We start from the raw sequence: 21,924 nt of genomic DNA on the forward strand, positions 1-21,924 counted from the left end.
TGTTGTCTGTTGATTAAGAGGCAATACAAATACTGAAAAGTTTGGCTGAAATCTCTTTTTTGGCTGCAGTTTATGTGAGGATTCATTAAGAGAACTTTCTGTGCTACTTGTGCTGGCATAGATGTACTGCCATTTTCATCTGCCATTTTTTTGGCCATCAGAGAAGAATGGTGGCCCCCTTATGAAGGTTCCCAGAACCTGTATTTTGCAGTCTAGCTGAGAACCTAATCCTTGGGAATACAAATCAACCAACTTAACTTACATTGGACACCAGGAGAGGTTCTCTAGAAAGAAAATGATGTTGGGATATTAATGGGTTTTGTTGGTTTTTAAGAAAGCCAATATTTTATGTGGAAAGAAAACACTGAGTACCAACACTGTTTTTATGTGAAACTCCTGTTTTTATTAATAAATAACAGGAAATATAAATTCTTGGCAATGTTGGTCCTCAGAAGTAGCTCCATGAAACTTCATAACCCGTTTCAGAGTATGAAGATTAGCTGTGAATTTAGAGAGAAGCGACGATAGAAGTAGGAATATGATGTCCAAACAAATTACTTTAATTGTGCATTTTTTCAAGTCCTGTGTGATAAACATGTCACACTGAAAAGCACTGTGAGATGTGTCTTCAGAAGTGATGGGTAGACTTCTCCAAAGGCAGTTTCAGAAATACACCCCAATTTAGAAATGGTGACAATTTTTCAGGTCAGAACATATATCTACTGATATAAACTAGTGACATTTATGTGTGTCTATGACAGCCATGGGAACTGGTTAATTGGGGAGCATGCTCATACATAAAAACATGTTTCATTCCTTCAGCAAATATGATGAATTTTCCATCTTGGTGTTCCAGTAAGAAAGAATATGAAAGGGAAATTGTTTCACTGGCTGAGATCCTAAATATGGACAATTTCTTTGTAAGCCTCCTTGAGGAACAACATGGGCCCAAACTATTTATTTCATCATAGGTGAACCTGAAAGAAGAGCAGTCCAAAAAGGCATAGTCCTCTAAAGTCTGTTCTCTCACAGCTTGAATGAGTGCACTGAGCTTTCATGAATCCTGACAAGCATAACTGGGATTAGAATAAAGTAAAATATGATGGGAGTTCTTAGTGTATGGGAAAGTTTCCACAACAGAGAACATAATTTGAAAGATATCCTTATAAAAATGAATGTAATTTATATATGGTTTGCAATATTCTGTGCAGAATAGTCACACTGGGAAAAAGCCCGAGACGATGCCTGTAAGTCTTTTTGATTGAAGATATATTTTACATCTTTTTTACCTTGCTTAACTTAGCTTTAATTTGTCCCTACCATCAGAGCAAACCTGATCTAGAGGAAGGTGTCCCTGCCCATGGCAGAGAGCCTGGAACTGGCTGATCTTTAAGGTGCCTTCTAACCCAAACCATTCTGTGATTCATTCTATGATTCAAAATGAATTATAGTAAAATCATTTTCAGATATTATGACTCATTAGGAAAACTGATGTTGAAACTTAATCACTGTGAAACTTGGAAGAAGAAAATACAGTAAGACTGCAGGCTTGATACTCTGGAAATGTATTTTATGTTTCATGTACATAAATATATTTCATAGGGTCTCAAATATGTCCCAAAAATGTTCAAGACACCAAGATAAATGCAAATTAAGGAAAGTGACACGAGAAGGGTCCTCAGCATTAATTAACACAACTTGTCATAATTATATGACTAAATACTTCCAAAACCCTTTTTTGAAAGTGTCAGAAGTCTTCCCCTTTGTCACTGCTTATTGAAGATGCCAAAATATTATCATGACACTTGAACAGTCCTGCAGTCTGCTTGGCCACACTGCTGATATATGAGAAATAACCTGAGGGGGATTTAGTGGGAGCAAACGGTCTGACTGGTGTTCCCATGCGTTTATTTGATTTACTTTTAATAACTTAGCACATAAATCATTCAGACCCAGCTACTCAGATTTAATAGTGAGCCACAGTAGCAACTCTAAAGATTTTTTTCACTAAGCAAATGTTACTGAACACGTATTCTGAGTTTACATTCTTTCTTCACTCAGGGATTGCCCTCTTCAGAAATACTTTAAATTGTAAATAGAAATTAGACTACCTAGTACTATTTACCCTGCATAGCCATGATATCAAATGTGATTGTATTCCAAAGGGCAACCTGGTATAAATATGGAAGATCTATATTTTTGAGGTTGTGATTAATTTTGGTTTAGTTTTTATGAGTGAAAGTATTGTTTAAGTTGTTTTTTACCACCTCTCAAAAAGATCCATCTCCTTTCCTACTTCTCCCTTCCCCTTTCTCTCTTTGCCCTTTCCCTCTACCTTTACTCCTCATGCTTAACCCTGTGATTTTGGTTGCTTGGTTTGTGTGGTGGGTTGACCCTGAGCTGGACGCCAGGTGCCCACAAAATCCGCTCTGTCACTCCCCTCCTCAGCAGGTCAGGGGAGAGAAAATGTAAGAAAAAGCTCAGACTGAGCTGAAAGAAGGAAAATTCCCTTGGTTAAGTAGAAAAATTACAAGTAGCTGATCAGGAGAAACCCAAGATCTGGTATACTCCACTTTTTTAGGAAGAGCAGATCTATGCTTTAAATAGAAGGTCTGTTATTTTCACACTGTATCAAACAGTGTCCACAATCAAACCTGGAATTTTGTGAAATTGCCTTGATTTCCTGGCATACTTCTTGAAAAGAGGGGCAGTACAGAGAAGTAATACTGGGACTTGGTCATATCTGAATATATGCTAATTAAACTTGCACTAGATTTTCTAACATCCCATAAGAGCACAGGGCAAGGCTGTTTCCTGAAAGCCTTTCTTGCCTCTTGAAAACATTACCATGCCTCTGAAAAATCCATTCAGTTGTACTTATATCATTAAGCACAAACCAAGGTAGAGCTAGATCCAGAGTCATGGAGCATGTCCCTCCTTGAATCCACATTGCATCAGGATTAAAATTCTTCATTCCACATTCACCTTGAAGAGAGCTGGCTGGAAGACTCCAAAGCGGAGCCAGGGAATGAACTAAAAACTATGTGGACAACCAGAAGGTTCAATACTCAGCTGAGACTTCTGGTCCTCTTTTCTTAAGTAGTAAAGGTAAAGATAATGATTTGTTAAGCAGCAAAGGTATGCCTTTGACTCCTGTCTCAAGCCACCAAAGAAAATGTGGATCCCTCTTAATATACCTGACACTCCCTACAAAGGGAGACTCAAGTTTGGCTTTCTCCAATTGTGTATTATTTTTAGCTTAAGTGAAATTAGTCCATCTGCTTGTTTTACTGGGAATTTTTAAGAAGAGGCTTTCTTAAAAAAAAAAAAAAGGAAAGATAAAAGTCCTCTTTTTTCTTTTATAGTGAGCACACATTCATCCAGCCCTTTTTTTTCTTATTTTAAGCTAAAACTAATTACATACCTTTTCCATATATAAAAGAAACATATGCATTTTATTATATTTTCATATGGTTTAGGCAGTCTTTCTTCACAATATACTATGGGATGAAAAAAGAGAGCAGTGGATGCTCTTTAGAGCTGCAGCCCTCTTTAGGAACCCCTATTTATTAATTTCCTTTCCTTCTTTCTCCAGGGAGCCTTGGAGGTGGCCAGGGTCATCACAGCAGACTGACAACTGATTTGAAGCCTCAGAGGAGGTAATAATACTTTCTCATTCCTCCCTTGTTTAATCCTGACAAACTAGCTGTAGCTCTCTGCAGATTAGTGACATGCAGTATGGCATGGTAGGACAGACCAGGTCTCAGTGTGTCCTTAAACTTCATTAAGGATCTTCCATTCCCGTCTGATTAAAAGATTTTTGTTTTGATCTGAGCTGCAGTAAAATCTGGGTCACTGGGTTAATGGACAATAAGAAACAATTAATTTTTAAATGTGTCAAGTGTTGATAATGATGTGGAATAGAGTTTTAAGTCTGTAAGGATTTAGAGGATGCTGTTTTCCCTTTTTGTCTCTTGCTAAGGTAGAACACACTTGGCTCATTCCAGTTTTGGAGCCATTTTAACTCCTTAAATAACCAGCCATGCTTTCACTTGCCCACATTATGTATTTTCTTAGCTGACTGTGTAAATCCTTTGGCTGCTTGATGAGTATTTGTGAGCACAAGCAGTAAACCTCGCTCCAAAAGTGAGTGGCCGATTTTACGAGTGTTGAATGGGTAACCAAAACAATAATGTTTCTCTTCCACTTCACAAGAGGGAACAGAGGGTTTTCATTCGAGCCATTTTAATCATATCACTATCATACTGTGCCCTTTATCTAGAACTAAATATCAGCCAAAGTTTACTTGAAAACGAGCCTGAGTTTTGCTCAAATAAGCTAATGAACCTTCGTGAACTTCCAAGACTGGGCTGGGTTTCAACTTTTGAACAATACTTGAAGCCAGGTGAGTTTGACTGTAAATATTTCCACCCTGGTTCCAGCAACAATCTGAACTTGTTTAACTAGTTTAACTAAATGCTTTTGTAACAGTGAGGACTGGATGACAGACCTTTTGTTATGAAAAAACCTGAAAAGCAAAAGCAGTGATAATATGCTACTGGTGAAACTAAGTGCTACATTTCTAAAAGTGCAGATTGAAAAGTTAAATATAAATGTTCTCTTTCTTCATCTATACATATGCATATACAGGTTCCAATAGAAGGAATATGTCCTCAAATTTAGTTGCATATCTACAAAAAATACTGAATGTGCTCTCTGTAGGTATATATAGACTTATAAAATCCAAGACAAAATTAATGTTACCATTTCTAATCTCTATAAACCCCTTTTCAAGGGGTTTGAACTTAAATATAACTCCTTACGGAAAGGAAAGAGAATAAATGAGGGGATTCAGTGCAAGAACTAAATATCACCTCAGAAGCAACAGCAAATTTTGCATACTTCTCGTAAACAGACAAGGGCATAGAAATCTGTGTCCATCCATAAATCCCCTTCTCTCTCTATCCTCCTACCCCAAAACATTACTTGGTTTCGTAAGCAGATGGAGCTAGCATGGAGATGCCTTCACACAGCAATGCAATTGCTTCAAGATGGACCACAGTGCTTGATAAAAATAAATAATGAATAAATAACAGTATATGCTGGGCTCTTGACTAGTCTGAGACATAGGGATTTATAGAGTGATCACCCACCATTTTTCTGGAAAGCATTTGAAGTTTGTTTCAAATAGTCAAAATGCAGTAAAAACACACATAACCAATTCCCTAATTTAAGGTCTTTGAGTATGAATGCAAAAGAGTGGAACAGAATTGGGAGAAGTACCCTTACACTGGTGCAAAACTGGTGTGACTTGAAGAAGAAACAGGTAATTACCAGAGTAACATCCACTTGGGGCTGTTACTCAGTGGTGGTGTTGTAGCATTCCAGGGGTTAATGTTTTTGTAAGCTTCTTTTAATTGTTGGGTAAAGTTTGTGTAAAAGTTTTCCTTTTTATAGCATTAATCTGCAGATTAATGTTTCCTGTGTTTTAATGACATGTTCCCCAGCCGCAGATGAGTGGTATAAAAAATGTTTAATTAGAGTCAGTCATAGCCTGCTGGCAAGCAATGACCTTACCTTCAACCCAACACACTTGCAGTCCTTTTAGTTCTCTAATGTAATTTTTAAGCCTAAAAGGCTTAAAGCATATTTTTTTGCACATAATCATTTTTGCTGAATGTTGACCATAAGAACCAAATAGTAATATCTGTGTTTTCCAAGCTTTTTTTTTTTTTTTTTTTTTTTTTTTTTTTTTTTTTTTTTTTTTTTTTTTTTTTTTGTTATTTTCTGGCTAGAATTTACTGAGAGGATTGTGTGTTTGTGGAAAGGGAGACAGAGACACAGAGGGCTGAAAGTTCAACAGATTTTTCTGAATTTTGGACTGCAGCTTCTGTTTTGTTGCCTGTACCTAAAAGCAAAACATTAAGCTAGTCTAGCCTGATTTTAATGTAACCACCACACTTAAGGCTTCAACTCACCACTAACTATTCCCTGAGGTGTTTATTACTTCAGGCATGTATTTCATAAATTACACAGAGGGCACGATACTGTGTTTCAGTTTATCATCTAGATGTGTCTGTGTTTTTAATCTCTGTTGAACAATTGAAACAAGGGGTTTACTTCCCTTACCATGCACTCTCCTCTTTCCTAGTGAAAAAGCAAGCTTTCCTAGAAAAGCTTCTCGTGCTGCAGGACAGAAAGGAAGAAAATCTGTCTGCCATTATATGCTGATACAATTAAATACATGAGCTGGCTCGCATTGACATGGCTTGGCTGCAAGTCAAGAAGGTACCCATAAAAACCCCTAAAATCTGTGTGTGTGCATGCATTCATGTGTGCCTGTGTATAAAAAATAACTGGGACACGCCAATTATTTTTCTCCTGGTTTTAAGATGGATTCCACACTCTTATCACTGCCAAAAGAAAAGAAAATAAACCAAGTGTTTCTTTCGATCCGTCTTGCAGTCTTTATCAGCTTGGTAAACATGCGCTGGGAAACCAAAGACAAACTATTGGTGTTCTTTAGCAGAAAGAGCGAAACAAAACCAGACTTTTTCAGAGTTTATGAGAGCATGTAAAAAGATAATTTCCTGCCAAAGTCCCTAGCTATAGCTGGAAGATCAAAATGTCCTGATTGGGAGACCGTGTTAGTCACAAAATATGATATACACATTGCATTTTGGAGCTATCATCTACTTAACACTTACTATTGCTGGACTGGGAAAAAACAGCACATATGTTGCTACCTTATTGAGTGCTGCAGTAACAATGAAAAGGGCAGAGGAGGTGGAGGGGAGAAGAGAGTTGCTGCTGGAAGTAGCCACCACTGTGCTGAGAGGACACTGCTGGAGTGTGGGCGAAACTCCCTCCAGTTACCTCTGGATTGACTCAGCCCCACTACCTATCAACTCCTGGCTCACTGACAGAAAAATAAGCCATGCACCATTCTGCTTGTGCAGAGAATAAAACCAGCCCAACTTGCAACTACACACTGCTGTGCTCCACTGCCCTGTTGCCTCTGATACTTTTATTTTCCTGCTGCTAAACTCGGAAACAGGGTCTGGTGCAGCTCCTGGGTTATTTGCCAGCCTGTCACAACTCTCCTGCAGATGCTGAAGGTGCAGTTATGTATTTCAGGGCATGTATGATTAACCCAGGTGTAATATCATCTCCTCAGCACACATGGAAATACTAAGTGTATAATAATGAGTAGGACAGGTTGAAAGTTATTTATCAAATCTATTTTTTTAATGTAAAACTGTTCATTTCATGTTTTACTTGGAAATTCAATTATCTGTGGAAAGAAACCCAAAAGGTGCCCCAATGAAAAATCTGTCTGGGAGTGTGGATATGATGACAAGTGAAAACTACATTGGATTTTTTTATGCACCCCTGTTCCCCTGCAGGCTAGGGCTCAGCCACCTCTCATGAAGCACCAGGTTCAACAAGGCAAGGGATTGTAAAGCATCAAAAAACACATTGTTTGATCAAGGACCTTAATCAAGAGAGTATGGTACAGTGACAAAAGGCATTTGTGCCATGATTGTGCTAATATTTTCTCAATCTATTTTTTTTTTTAAACAAATGTCATACTTTCAATTTTTAATGCAGTCAATTTTTAATGAAATCAGAAGTGTGTCTGAGAAACACAGATTAAAACATCTGACTTTTATAAAAAAATTCTCAGGAAAAAAAGTATTTCCTGACTTAATAGTAACCAACAAAGCAGAGCTTAATTTGTGTTAGAGTTTTAACTGGAAATACTGTTATTTCTGCTCTGGTGCATATAAATGTGATGGATTCCTACTGTGAGGAAGACAGAAACAAGAGGAAGTAAGGGAGCTGCTACATTAAATCAGCCCCTTCCCTGTCCTTGCAGCTGCTGGTGTTTGGTGGTAGTCCACAAAGAAATCTGTAATACTAAGGAAGCAAAAGAATCATGAGCTACACTGAGTGTGATGCTGATAAAAGCCAAGCATTTTTAACATTGCTTTCAAATCTATATTTTTTTATGTCCATGTATCCTGCAATAACTTTTTACTATCAGGTTTTGTCTCCACATCTTCCCGTTGCACTAATGTCTACAGCTGCATCTTGATGGTAGAAACAGATTTTAGTTTGGTTTTGCTTATTTTTCGTATTTCAGTTCCTGTCTCAAATTTATCATACTTATATTGTTGCTGATCTCATCCATCAGTGATTTGTGTGACAATTTCTCAGGAGTCCTGTCCATCTTAGATGCCACTTCCTATATCTTCCTCTGCATGTATTTGCAAGTAGGGTGGTAAAATCCTCCCTTCTTTATGAAGGAAAGAGAGGGAGTTGACATGTAAAGGGCAGCTTAAAAGATTGCCAGCCCTGCAGCAAGATGTGGCAGCCTTCCTCAGCCAACCCACCTTGTTCTGCTTTCAGTCTGGGTTCTCTTCCCATTTTGCTTGGAAGATAGAAATGTGCTAAACTACAGGAGCCTTGAAAATCATTTTGTCAGAGATTTGTGGATGCAGACTGCTCTTTTTGCTTGTAATATTGAGAGGACAATAGAAGTGCTGATGTTGTAGAATCAGAGAGTCATTTAAGTTGGAAAAGACCTTTAAGACCTGTTGTATCTGTTTTACGGTTTTAACTGTTAAAGCATTTTTTCCTTGTGTAATCTCAGTCATATTTAAGGAGGACTCCAGCATTAAGGAGCAGAATACAGGTTGCAAAAGATTTGTTTCAACATAAACAACATCTTGAGAAATGTTTTTTGTAATCTGTTGGTCTCTTACAGTTGCTCAAAGTGTAATTCTAAAAAGCAGAATATGTCTGCTTTATTCAGTAACGTACATTTTCATGCCATTAATCTGACTGAGATGAGCATTAATCTGGTATTCTTATTATCATCATGCTTTGAAACACACCAGATTTCCACCAGAAATCATGACATATATATAAGTCTTTTCCCAGTTAGGAAATTAAAAAACCCAAAACACTTTGGTGTCTATGGGCTGTATGTTCCATAGAACAAGGTACTGTGTAGTTGAGACAAGTGAAAAACATTTTCATCAATCCATTTAAAAGATAGTGGCTTCTTTAATTCAACATACCTTTGGTTCAAACCTATGACTTAATGCCTTTCTTGACATTTTAGCACTAAGGAGGACAGTATATCTCTGTGTGAACTGAGTGGCTGCAGACTATTTCAGGTCATTTGGCCTCATCACTGAAATGTCCACCTCTGCTTTCAGCAGGGGAGGAGAGTAGAAAAAGCTACTTAGAACTGCATTTTTCTGCTCCTATTGTATTTTTTTGTGATAGAAGGTACAGATTAAGAGTGTTGTGTTGTTTGTGGGGCTCTTTGAAGACACAGCAGATAATGCCCTGTGCTTCCCATTTATCCCCAGCAGTACAGAGCGTGTACTGCTCCCTCTCTGCCAGCCCCTGTGGGGCCCTGGGGACCCCGGGGTCAAGGTGGCTGTGGTGATGGCATTGCCACGGAGCAATGTGTATTTCGTGTGTATTTCCTCTTGGGAGAAAGCTTCTCCCCAGGTTCTGGTGGTAGAGTTTTGGGTGTTGGATTTGCTCCAATTGACTGCCAAAGTTGCAGGCCATAGTTTGGCTTGGAAGGGACCTTTAAGATCACCTCATTCCAAATTCCCTGCCATGGCCAGGGATGATTTTCACTAGACCAGGTTGTTTAGATCCTCATCAGTCTGGTCTGGAATGTTTCCAGGGATGGTGCATCCACAGCTTCTTTGGGAAACATCTTCCAGCGTATTGTCACCCTCACTGTAAAGAATTTTTTCCTGATATCTAAGTCTTCCCTCTTTCAGCTTGAAACCATTCCTTCTTGTCCTGTCACTCTAGGCCCTTGTAAACAGTGTCTCTCCATCTTTCTTGTAGGCTCCCTGGTCCTGGAAGGCTGCAATTAGGTCACCCCGAAGCTGTCACTTTTCCAGATCAAAGAACCCCACTCCTCCCAGCCTTTCCTCACAGGAGAGGTGCTCCATCCCATCCCTCTGATCATCTTGGTGGCCTCCTCTGGACTTACTCCAACAGGTCAGCAAAGATGGGGTTCCATGTGCTTTGCTGTGAGTAATTTTGTAAGAGCTTTGTTATGATTTAATTACAGCAGGGATTTTTTAATGCTGCAAAACATGGGACTAAATTCAGTGCAGGGTCTTCACACCTCTGTGTGGGAAATGGTTTTCCATGTCACACAAAAATGCTGCTGGCTGACAAACCAAGTCTAATTCTCCACACAGCCTAACACATAAATTCACAAGATGGCTTTTTGGAAGAGAAGGGTGGCCACGTCTCAGCAGGATGTTGCTGAGATATTGCAATAATGTTGGTTTCTGACAGCTGTGGCATTTTTGGTGGAGTTTGTATTTAGAATTTAGGGTCTTCAATATTGAGGTATTGTAGAAAGAATAATGTTGTGATTCTTTGAAAAATAGCCAGTATTTTCTGAGAATATTTTATTCCTTTATACTTTCAAATGTCAAAAGTAATTTTTAAAATACATTGTGGTACTCCATATTTTGGTGAGGCTTTTCCAAATAACCACATTTCATTAATTTAAAATTGAGGGAGTTTGCAAAACAATTCCTTCATTTATTGAAACTTATTTTTTATTTCCTTACTTCTGTCTTTGTTCACTGTGTAGCACACTAACAATTAACATTTGGCACTGCACAGTGTGTCCACCCATGTTATAGATTTGGTGCACTTATCACGTAGATAGAGATTAATAAAGACACATTCAGGGTGTTCCTAGTCAAAATGTCTTCCAGGCAGAATGTGTTTCAGGCAGGTAATTCCAAAAGAAATTATGTCACCATACTAGAAGGGCATTAAAATATTGTTATTCACCATCAACAAAGAATGTGTTCAATCCAGATGCCTTAACTAGAGAAAGGTCTTCTCAAAAAGAAAATGTTTGAGATGGCTCTGTTTCTTTCTTGAGGGAAACTTCTCATTTTCCATTAGGTGATTGGAAACTAAGGGCTATTATGGTTATTGCTTTCATTTTATTCCCCAGCCATGACTGGGAGTCAGGAACCACACCTGCAGCAACGTGAGTGCTGAAATGGCAAGTGATGTTATGGCCAAAGCTTCCTTCATTAGAGCCCTTCAGCCTAAGGAGCAGCCAGTCTGCTTGGCTGACAGGATGAACATCATCAAAACTATTAAAATTCCTCTTCAACCAGCCAAGGGGATGTGTATTCCCACCTCATCCACACCCCAAATTTCCCTGTCTTTTTCCCTGACATCTGAAACTGGTCTGTCAGCAGCACGGCCCAGCCACATCTGCATATAACAGTGATTCAGATTAATAATAAAACACACCTCAGTTGAGGTTTTCTTCCCTAGTACAGGATTTTCTAGCACAGTGTTTCTCTTTAGCAGCTCATTTGACACTGGATGCCTGACCTCTGCTACCATAATAGCTGTTAATGGAAACTTCACCTCATGCAACGATAAGATGGATTTTTGGCAGCTGTGGGAGATTATGAAGAGTAAGAACAATCTTAGCTGGAATCAGAAGAAAAGAAAGCATCTGTACCTTGAGAAACACTCAGCTGGTTTTCATTACACACCAAGCCTATATTTATTACAAAGACTAGCCAAGAGACAGAAAATGATCGGTCTCTGCACTCGGAGCAGGGAGACAGTGTCGGCTTGATAAATTCTCCCTTTCTTCTCGCTTGTGTGACTGCAAGTGACCAGATCTGTTCAAAACTACTGACTTTCTGTCTCACAGGCAGAAAGTGCCTTCTGAGACTGCTCTTCATCATGTTTTTCTTTCAGTGTTGCCCCCTCATCTCCAGCTGAGTTTCCTTTCTAAAATGAAAGGCAAAGGAGGTGAGGAAAAAACAAGGGGGGGAGGGGGGGGGAAGTTCTTTCTTTATACAGAAATTTTGCTGTACAAAATTGATGCTGAAAATCAAATAAATTAACAATTTCTTTAAAGTCTTTGTCACTAGGAACCTCTTTTCCTGAGCATGAGTACATGGTGAGAAACATCTTAGGCCACAGAGATCAATTAAAATTCAGAATCTGAAAGTTCAGTCATTAAAAGTAAAAAGCAGAAAACTTTTGTTGAAGAGAGTGTTTGAAGAAAAGAAAAGAAAAGAAAAGAAAAGAAAAGAAAAGAAAAGAAAAGAAAAGAAAAGAAAAGAAAAGAAAAGAAAAGAAAAGAAAAGAAAAGAAAAGAAAAGAAAAGAAAAGAAAAGAAAAAGGAAAGGAAAAAAGAAAAGAGGAAAGAGGAAAAATGTCAGTGAGTATAACAAAAAAATATATTTATTTTTCTGTCTTCTATCCAAGCCTGGAAAACAGCAGAGATTGAGCTGAGCTGTCACTAAAGATTAGGAGACAACAGCTACCAACCACAAAATGTTTGGATGTGTCACTAAAGGCACTGTGGAGGGAGCCAAGTGAGTCGAGTAAACAGAATGCTGTGGAAGAAAACTTTATTTAGTTATAACTGGGTAAACATGGGGCTTAACTTCTGTAAACAAGTGTGGAGTTTTGCCACAGACCCTTTACATCTGAAGTGAGAATTAAATTACACGAGGCAGAGGGGAAGGCCCTTCAGATTAATTCTTTTTTTCTGCTGAAATTAATTTGTAAATTACAAGGGTGGGAGACAGGAGTTATCTTTTTAGCTCTTCCAAAAAGGATGAGAGTTAGAGGCTTCCACTACTTTGATCTGTTGCAGCTGCTCCTGGAGAAGCTTGTTCCCTTGAGATAGTAGGAGATGTAGTAGTATTTTCTACATTCTTCTGCAAAAACCTGGAAACAAAGCACAGCATGCAACACGCCTGCCACCATCACAACCCTCTCCCTTTTTTTTTCAACTGTCTGCTGAGGTTTTTGCACAAGGACCCTCTAATATAATGAAATTTAGATTGCGCAGAAATCAATATTGCTATTGTTGCTGGGGTTGATGAAATTCAGTTCAGAACTTCAGCAGTGATTTAAAACCAGCCTGTTCTTCAAGTGCAAGATGATGGTGTTTTAGATACGGGACTTCATCCATAGGAAATGGTGCAATATATATGTCAGGTAGGTATAAACTGGTGGCAGGCAGGGACAGAATTTTCCCTTGTACAACTGCAGTTGTGTTCCTCTCTCCTCTCTAGGCATATTTATGTATAGGAAATGTTAACTCCTGAGATGAATTAATTCTACGTGTCTTCTACCTGCTTAATATCATGACCAGCTACCAAAGTTGAGAAATTTAGCCTTCTGCTCGTATACAAGAATTTAAACGTGGAAACTTTATTTGATTAATGGCTCCATGCTAAAAACATTGCAAATCACCAAACCTGATTTTATTAAATATTCTGTTTTAGTGATGCTTCACAAAGGAGTTTTTTTTGTAATATGAGCATTGAATGAAGTAAAAGGTAACTTGAAATAGAATCAGAATTATTGAACTGGAAAGGACCTTAAAAGTCCCCTAGTTCCAAGCCACCTGCCCTGGGCAGGGATGCCACTCACTAGATCAGGTTACTGATCCAACCTTGCTTTGAACACTTCCAGAGATGGGACATCCACACACTCTCTAGACAAACAGACAGTTTTCAAATCAGTGAAAATGTTTGGTGTTTTCACAAGAAGTGGTTGCCATAAACAATAAACAATTGAGACACATATCTGCAAAAACACCCAATTCTTACTAGGATGTCTTACTCCCTCTTATCCACCTATGAGGATCTGGACCTTGGTTTTTGAGGTTTTCTGCTGACATCCTAGTTGGATTTTCCAGGCAGAGATACATGGAGGAAGTTACATCTACTGGAACTGGAGCTACTTCAGAGAAGTTGCTGTACAAGAGATGACTGCTGGCACTGTGCATGAAATTGCTAAAAAGAAGGAAATTCTTCACAGACTTCAAAGGTATGTGTTTATTTAAAATAGGACTCCATTTTTCTCTTTTGCACCCTTCTAAATTGTGGTTGGAATTTGAAGGGAGTACTTTTGGTTGTCCCGTCCGTGAAAGCCGTCAGACTATTTTTAGAATACAAGATAAAAAGCTTTACTGGGGTTTTTAAAGAAATATGTCCCACTGGATTAGGTGTGGAGGAAAAGTGTTGCCCTGCAACTGGTCTGAAATAATTTATGGGATAGTGATTACTCTGTTGGTACAATTTATGTCAAAGTATCTCTGCATTATATAAATTCTACTGGAACTGTTGAACGCTTATATGCATATCACAGTATAAAGAATGGTGTAGTGTGATGTTATAGCGTAAGAAAAATCACCCAGGAAATCCTGAAATGTTTGTGTGTAAATGGGTTTTAAGAGCTATATTTGCTTCATAGAAATGAATTTTATCCCGCATAGAGACCAATAGTATTGCTTTAATTTGCAGTGCATTTCATGTATTTTTATCAGCCCAAATAGCTACTTTATTTAAGGTATATATCAAATCTTACTTTTTTTACTCAAAGGAAAGAGACAGGCACATTTTAGAGACTACATTGTCTTCATTCAGAAACCATTTTAAAAAGGGATGAACAGCCATTAGAGGTTCCTCTTCCAGTCTTGCATTCCCCTCAGCCTTTCCCAGAAATATCTAGACCTAGAAGCACTCAGAAAGATAAACCCATCCTCAAACACAGAAGCAGTGGGGCACGCTTCTAGGCTTGCTTGTGTGCAGGAGAATGAATGGAGCAAAATAAAAAAACCCCACCCATCCATCTGCATTATGAATTCTTTGTCTCTGGATAAATTTTTTAAGAAGCCCAAGAATCTCTTGTGCCCTATGGGTCCAATTTTTGGTCTGACTTGAATAGCCAGGGTGTGAGACCAGACATAATGAAAGCTTTGGAGTGGTCCAATATTTGTTATTTTTGGCTGCTAGTGATGAAAATTTCCCTGAGCAGGTGTGTGTCATGATATGGCAATCCATGTGTCAATGTCTCGAACAGAATCTAGGAACAAGACCAAACTCCTCTGTACCACAATTATTCCAGCATATATTGGTTTTTTATTTTTAGTTTCAAATGCAGCTGCAAGTTTTTGTCTCAGCTAATATCTGGCAAAAGAGAGAGATATTAAATTAAAAAAACAACAGGATACTTTCCAAGGAGCAGAAGCAGTTGGATTATACAAATGAGAAAATCCACTAAATGAAAGCAGGAAAGTTTAAAATCAAACTTTCCATTTCGGAAGAGCAGTGTAATTGTAGACATGATAAAAGAAATCCATTAAATAGCTTTGGAAATGGCTATAAACAGCTTTTGGAAAGAGGTGGTGGGGAGGGGGAGAGGACTGTCATTTGGCATGGCCAATCCTATTAATAAGAGAATTTCTAAAGTCTTTGTAAATTTTCCTGCTCCTGTCTTCTTCTTTCCTGTTTTATTATATTTCATACTTGGGCAGTAGAACTTGCAAGAAGAGTATAATTTTTCTTGAGCTTGAAGTTTTTATTTTGCTACAGCTGAAGCTTATCAGTGGAAGGGAAAGGTGAAAAGTCGTGATGGGTCAATGAGCTCTCAATAGCTCCTTCTGTGTTCTATGAACACAATGGACAAGAAAGCTCCATGTTACAGCAGTGAAGAGGCAGTGACAGCAACTCTGACATTTTTTGTGGGGTTATGTTCGTGCCCTGTGTTACACGAATGCAGGGAATGGTACTAACGTGTCTAGATCATCCTCCTTATACATCTAATCTATAGTAAATATTTGTAGCTGCAGTTTAAAGTTTACATTCTTTGAATATACAGCAAGCTGCTTACTGTAAATATTAGATGTTAAGAGAAGAGCTTGGTAAACCTTGGAATCCCACTTTGTATTTGAAGCCTTCTCTACTAGAAACAAGCACAGCTTACCTTGTGCATGATTTCTTAAATGAGTTCTTTGTACTCAGGTTTTTAATGCATGTGTTTGATGTAACATAGGCCCATTGTTTAATGCTAAATAACACAAACCACCATTCACTTTGTGAAAGAGTTACATTCCAAACCAGCTGTTCAGCAGTTAAATGAGCTTTAGTTGAATTTACAAAGTGGTGAGGGTTTGGTTTTATTTCTCTGATCTGTGTGGTGAGTCAAAGGGAAACTAATTGTTTGAAGAACTGGCTATCAACCAGCACTGACTTTGATAAACCAGGGATTGTGAGGATAAAATCCCGATAAAACCCCTAAAACCTTTTTTTTTTTTCTCCTTAGAATGCCTCTGTATTGAAACAGTAGAAGAAAGCATATAGAGAATGCAAATAAAACAAACCTAGATTAGATTACTAGTTTAACAATCTTCCCTAATAAAAATATGGGATTGGAAGAAGATTTAAGAAAGACCACAGTAACAAATGCAAGAAACCATGAGGGCATGAATTAATGATGGAGAATCAGCTGCTCACAGATAATAAATATCTAGTTTAGGAAACAGAAAGCCACACAGATTTCTGATAACGAATGTCTTTTGTGATACCTGCCAAAATGTCCGTCTGGCAGAGCTGTCTAAAGGCAAAGTAATAATTGAACTAAATCTGGAGTAAAATTTAGATATGCCAAGTGAAAGAACAGTATCTTTTTATGGGTCTTGAAGTGCTTTCACAATTTAAGTGGCAGAGAATGTGTTGGGGAGAGGAGCCACAAAGAAGGCACAGCTTCAGATGTGTGTGTAGACACGGGTCCCTGATGCTTCAGCAGATCTGCTTTCATTCATACCAGCTGAAAATCTGACCCCTGGCACTTCCAGACTTCCTTGCAGAGTGTTGTTTGATTAGAAAACAGAATTAATGACTGTGAAGTGTTTGAAGAGAATGAGGGAAAAATTGTATTGCTAATAAATCTTGTGCATAATGCAGGGTTAGAGCAGCCCTGTTGTGACAGTGTTGAACATCAAGGATGATTCCCCCAGCCTCAGTGGAACTGTGTTACCTCGGGGTAAAAGAAAAAAGAAATACTGATACATTATGGATTTGATTTTTATTCAGCTATGTAAACAACACTAGTCCACTGGGCCATGATATATTCAACCTTTTGGTTTCTATTTTCTTTCTTCTTAAATAGAATAAGAAAATCGTTCTCCAAGATGGGTAATTAATTGCTTTGTGGAAGACAGAGATCCTTTACTGTTGCCTCCATCACATTGTTGTTGTCAAGAAGCTTTCTGAGGATTGAAAACTTGTAAGTGGCTTTCAAAAATAAATGCTAAAAGTGATTTAGAAGGGTGGCAACCAAGTAAAAGTTCAAGGTGTTATGTTTGCACATACAGTGATTAATAAGATGCATGCAAGATGGAGAAAAAATACCTTCCATTTTAAAAACCAAGCAAACCTAATATGCTGAGGGATCTTCTTGCAATACCTATAATTCTGCATTTTTGAAAGAATTTTTTTTCATAATGGTGAAGATGAAAATAGTTTGCAACATAACGAGTGTCGGCTAGTAGGAAAGATAATCTAGGATTTTATTTACACTTTTGCTTCCACAAAAGGACTTGTACAGTATTATTTCTGGTATAAGTCTCTACTCCAATTTCTGTGCTTTGGTGACCTTCTGGAGAAGGCACTCAGAGAAGGGTGCTGCTTGTGTGTGGCTCAGAATGCAGTCCTTTCCTTTAAAAGGCTAGTATAGATTTAACTGAGAAATAAAGCTCTGTTTTGTCTACTTTGGGGAGATAATAGTGCAATTACCTGAGCCTTGCTACTGGCAGACTTTTCCCATGCAAATCTGGAGAACTCTTATAGGGCTTAACGAAGATTTTGTGCTCTGATCAATTATCTTCAGGAAATAGCCGTGCTGTAATTGGCAGCCTAAAAGGGAGTCAATTAGCAAGATCTTTGTGGGAGAGCAGCTATCCTTGGTGGGCAAAATTAGGGTAATAGCATGTTTTCTTTGGAAAACACCATTACAGATCTGATCTAGACTTGTACTGCTTTTATCATGAGGGAAAAAAATGTAGGTACACCAAAGAAAAGGAACAAATTGCCCTTAACCACATTCTTAGCCCGAAAAATGCCTAAAGTTTCCATGATGTGAGGAGCAGACAGACCTAATCCATGGCAGAGTACACAGAGAGCTGGATGTGACTGTGATAGAGATTGCAAAAAATAAGATCAAAAAGTGAGAAATGCAGTAGATTTCCAGTAGATTTTAATTTCATTGTAGCATATTGGCTGCTGGCGTATCTGCCATGCAATTCTTCACTGAATGTAGTGTTTTACAAGGAGGTTTGATTTGTCTCTGTATTTAAAGCCACTGTTTAAAAGCTTCAGTAATATGTCTTTGACCATTTCATAGCTTTGGATGATTGCTTGTTGCATATGTGATGAAATGAAACAAAACAGAAAAGTAGTGCCAAAATGTGGCCTTGTATTCAGCTTAAACAAGTTATAGTGGGAAATAAATAGGGCTTAGTATTAAAAGGCTGTTGTGGGTTTAATTTTCAGATTTCATGAGGGGCAAGTATTTGTACAAGTCTTTTTGCTTTTGTAGGGAAGTATCAAATTGGCAGTATTTCAGGCCTCTCTCCATAACACACAAAGTTGATTGTACTGCTAAAGCACTTACTCTAATTTGTAGAAAAGAGGAGCAATAAAACTCACCCGAAAAGTCAGAATGGGGGTGGCTGGTGGGAAGATACTCGTAATATAAATAAAATAAGCTTTTTTTCTTTACCTTTTCATTTTAGGCGATGAAAAGATGCCCATGTTCTAGAAATCAACCAGGAAATGATTAATTACTTTGTTTTTGTTTACTTTGGAGAAAAGAAATCCAAAAGAAAGGAGATTAATTAAAAAATGATAACTGATCTTTAAAAGTAAAGAGATAACCATCTAAAGAGTCTGGATAGCTGCTGGCTGTTATGTTAAAATCATAATTGGGTTAAATTAATGCAACAACATCAAGTAGAAAGAATTTCAATCATTAAAACATCAATAAATAAATAAAAAATCAGAAAGCCACATGTAAGGCGATATCCCTGGGGTTCTGTAGGGGAGCTGATCCTTGTGGGCAGCACAGTGTCAAAGCACATGTAGTAGCGTAAATAAGAAACATTTTGCCTATGATGTGAAATGCAGTTCTGACACATTCTGGGGAACTCTGATGTGAGGTTTTTTTGAAAGAAATGTTTGCTGTTTCGAAAAGTAGCTCAGATCTTACTGGATGGCAGAGAGTCCCTTATTTATTTCTCTCACAGATGAATAACAGAGTTAGCATCTGAAGAGAAAGCAAAGGTGGCTGGGGATTTATAAGCCTCACTGCAGACAAAGCAGGCAAAGCCACTGGCGGGGTGCCCCAGTAGAGGAATTCCAAGATGCCTGTGCCAAAGCAGCTCTGTACAGAGGTGTTAGGTGAGCAGGGTCCCACTGCAGGGAGAGCTCTCTGTTCAGTGATCAGCAGAGCAGGGCAGCTGAGAATGGGCTAAAGGGACAGCAGAGCCAGCCCTGAGGGCTGTGTCACTCCATCATGTTGGTGGGATACTGCAGAATTTGGCATGGATCCCTGTGATTTCTTCTGTGGAACATATGAAGATATTTCCTTTCACCTGTAAAGACCCTGAACCTTCCCCTTCAGGCTCAGACACCTAGAACTCTGTCAAAAGTTAGAATCCTGTCCTAAATGTTCTTTTAGGTATTGATTTACTTTTAAAGAGTGAAATCCCTGTTGATCCTCTTATTTCGGTTTGGGCAGAGCAGGGAATACATCTGTGTGCAAGTGCATCCAATGGGGGCCATAGCTCTGTATCTTGGTGATTGTGGCATCCTGTTTGGGGTGGGAAGGTTATGTCCCTGCTCTACTGAAGCCTGTTTCTGAGTTTAGCTGGTTTTAGATAAGGTAAAAAATTGTCTTTGAGCTGATATTCCCCATCCCAGCAACATTCTTTCTTTTTCTTGGTGATTTGCCACAGTAGGGTAAACCCAGGACAAGAGTACTCAAAGATACCCCTTTGCACACTTCTCCTTCATCCTTTCACTCCCTCCTTTCCAACCTGAGCTTCCAAATGTACTGAAACTGTGAAGCATCCACCTCTCCAGGCCCTGGCATTACACCTCTGGTGTGGCAGCATCAGCAAAAATTTTACTTGAGGATGCTTTTATCTTGTTGTTACACCACGAAAAATATCTTTTGGGTGCCTTGTGGATAAAGATCAACCCACAGAGCTTGAGCAAATGTCAAGCTTTTTTTTTTTTTTTTTTTTTTTTTTTTTTTTTTTTTTTTTTTTGGTGCTTTCTAGTCAAATGTGGCTGTGAGTGGAGAGATCGGACATTTTCAGTGCTAGATGGCAGCCAAAGCAGTTTTGTTTTGTCGTTGATCTCAGTGTTTACATGCAGGTGGCCCAATTTTACTTTAATGACTTGGTTATTTTGCTGAGTGTAACTGTAAATAATTCAGTCCATATTCCCATAAAAAGAGTGGAAAGAGCAAGAAATTGTTATCTCTTACTCTGGGCTATAATTAAAGACAATTGAACAGCAGATGAGCAATCCCTTTTGAAAATCCTTCTTTTACAATTTCTAGAAGGTTATTTTTGATATAAGTTCACTTCTGCTTTGGATTGCAAGGATAAAAATATTGTTTAAAAAATCTACTGGAACACAAAGCTATAATTGCCCAAAAATCCTAAAAATTTTAAGAAATTTTTGGGAAAAAATGGATCTTTTCTTTTGTCATATGTTTGTTTTTCTTCTTCCTTCTGTGATCTTACTGGAAAGTAAGATGTGGAAAAATAAGTGTATTCCATTTAAGTTCAGAAGATTTCCTTTCAAAATTGCTAAAATTACTTATAATCAAAGGCCTTTATATGATTTTCATCTTCAGTAAATAGAAATTTTTTCTGTGTGAAAAAAACCCCAACAAACCACGAAAAAACCTGACTTGAAAGTTTATGTGTAACTATCCTGTTTTATGTAAGATGTGGTCTTGCCCCAAACCAGATAATTAAAAGTGACTGTTCCTACTATCACTGAATTATTTTGTTAAAAGATGCTACATTCTAAAGCAAGAGATAAGCATTTGCATCCTATGGAAATCTTGGAACTCTAAGAATTTTAAATGGGCAGCCTATTTTTTTTCGTCAAAGCAAAGTGAAACCTCCTGAGCACTGCTCTATCCAGCAGTATTTTGTCTGGACCTGCCAAAGGCTGAAAGAGGAAAATGTCATTTGCATGGTAACCATTGCCACTGGAAAGAAGTCCATTGGCTTAGGGAGTAAAAACCAATTACAAGGAAGTCACTAATGTGTTGTGTTCTATCAGCCCAAGGTCAGGACTGTAGTAATTGATTAGTAGTCTGTTGATTGATAAGCTGAATAGAATTACTGACGATGTATTGGGGGCTGGGACCCACAAAGAGAGTGACTTTCATGTCAAAGTCTAACCAAATTTCTCTCTTCATGCGGGGCTAAGTCAATCTTCAGTAGCTAAAATGTTTACAAATCTCTTCCTAAATTAATTCATTGACGCAGTGGCCGAAGCCAGACTTATTTTTTTTATTTATTCCCACCTCTTGCTTTTATGTCTGCGTCCTGCAGAAAAATACACTAGAAAATATTCTAATGCACTTAGACTCATTTAATGGGCTCTAAAGTTTAATCATACATGAAATCATATCCTACAACTGTAGTGTAACCTTGGTGTTGCATCAAATAAGGATGAGCTAAACCAAAATGTAGACCAAAGCATGTGCAAAAATGGTTGGGGTTTTTTGTTCATTTGTTTGTGTTTTGTTTTGTTCTGTTTTTGTTTGGGGCTTTTTTGTGGGATTTTTTGTTTGTTTTTTTGGTGGTGGTGGTGTTTTGTGGTTTTTTTTTTTCCTGACTGCAAAGATGGTATGGGTTCCAAAGATCAAAAGGAAAAAAGAGAAAACAGAACGACAGTATTTTTGCGTTGAGCATAAACTGAGGGCTCAGGGAAACAAAGTTTATGATATGATGCTGTTGGAAACTCTGTCTTCATCTGTCTACGACCTGGCTGGCAA

The 21,924-nt window shown here is 38.2% G+C and overlaps 1 long non-coding RNA gene across 4 annotated transcripts in view; it reads left to right on the forward strand.

Annotated features, from left to right (window-relative positions):
* The window catches only part of LOC136291513 (uncharacterized), a 31,654-nt gene extending 12,808 nt beyond the window's left edge, over positions 1–18,846 (forward strand). For 3 of the 4 annotated variants that reach the window (XR_010721590.1, XR_010721591.1, XR_010721593.1), the window contains 9 exons: positions 3,596–3,659; positions 4,283–4,405; positions 6,152–6,288; positions 9,883–10,038; positions 11,392–11,847; positions 11,957–12,262; positions 13,757–13,887; positions 17,011–17,127; positions 18,635–18,846. This is a non-coding gene — a long non-coding RNA (uncharacterized lncRNA). Of the gene's footprint in view, positions 1–3,595; positions 3,660–4,282; positions 4,406–6,151; positions 6,289–9,882; positions 10,039–11,388; positions 11,848–11,956; positions 12,263–13,756; positions 13,888–17,010; positions 17,128–18,634 lie in introns of all 4 variants that reach the window. The other variant, XR_010721592.1, reaches the window with a different exon arrangement.
* The last annotated feature ends 3,078 nt before the right edge of the window (positions 18,847–21,924 follow it).

This window comes from Chamaea fasciata, unplaced genomic scaffold, assembly GCF_029207755.1.
Source record: "Chamaea fasciata isolate MVZ Bird 193981 ecotype frontalis unplaced genomic scaffold, bChaFas1.0.hap1 SCAF_6, whole genome shotgun sequence".
Classification (NCBI taxonomy): Eukaryota; Metazoa; Chordata; class Aves; order Passeriformes; family Sylviidae; genus Chamaea; species Chamaea fasciata.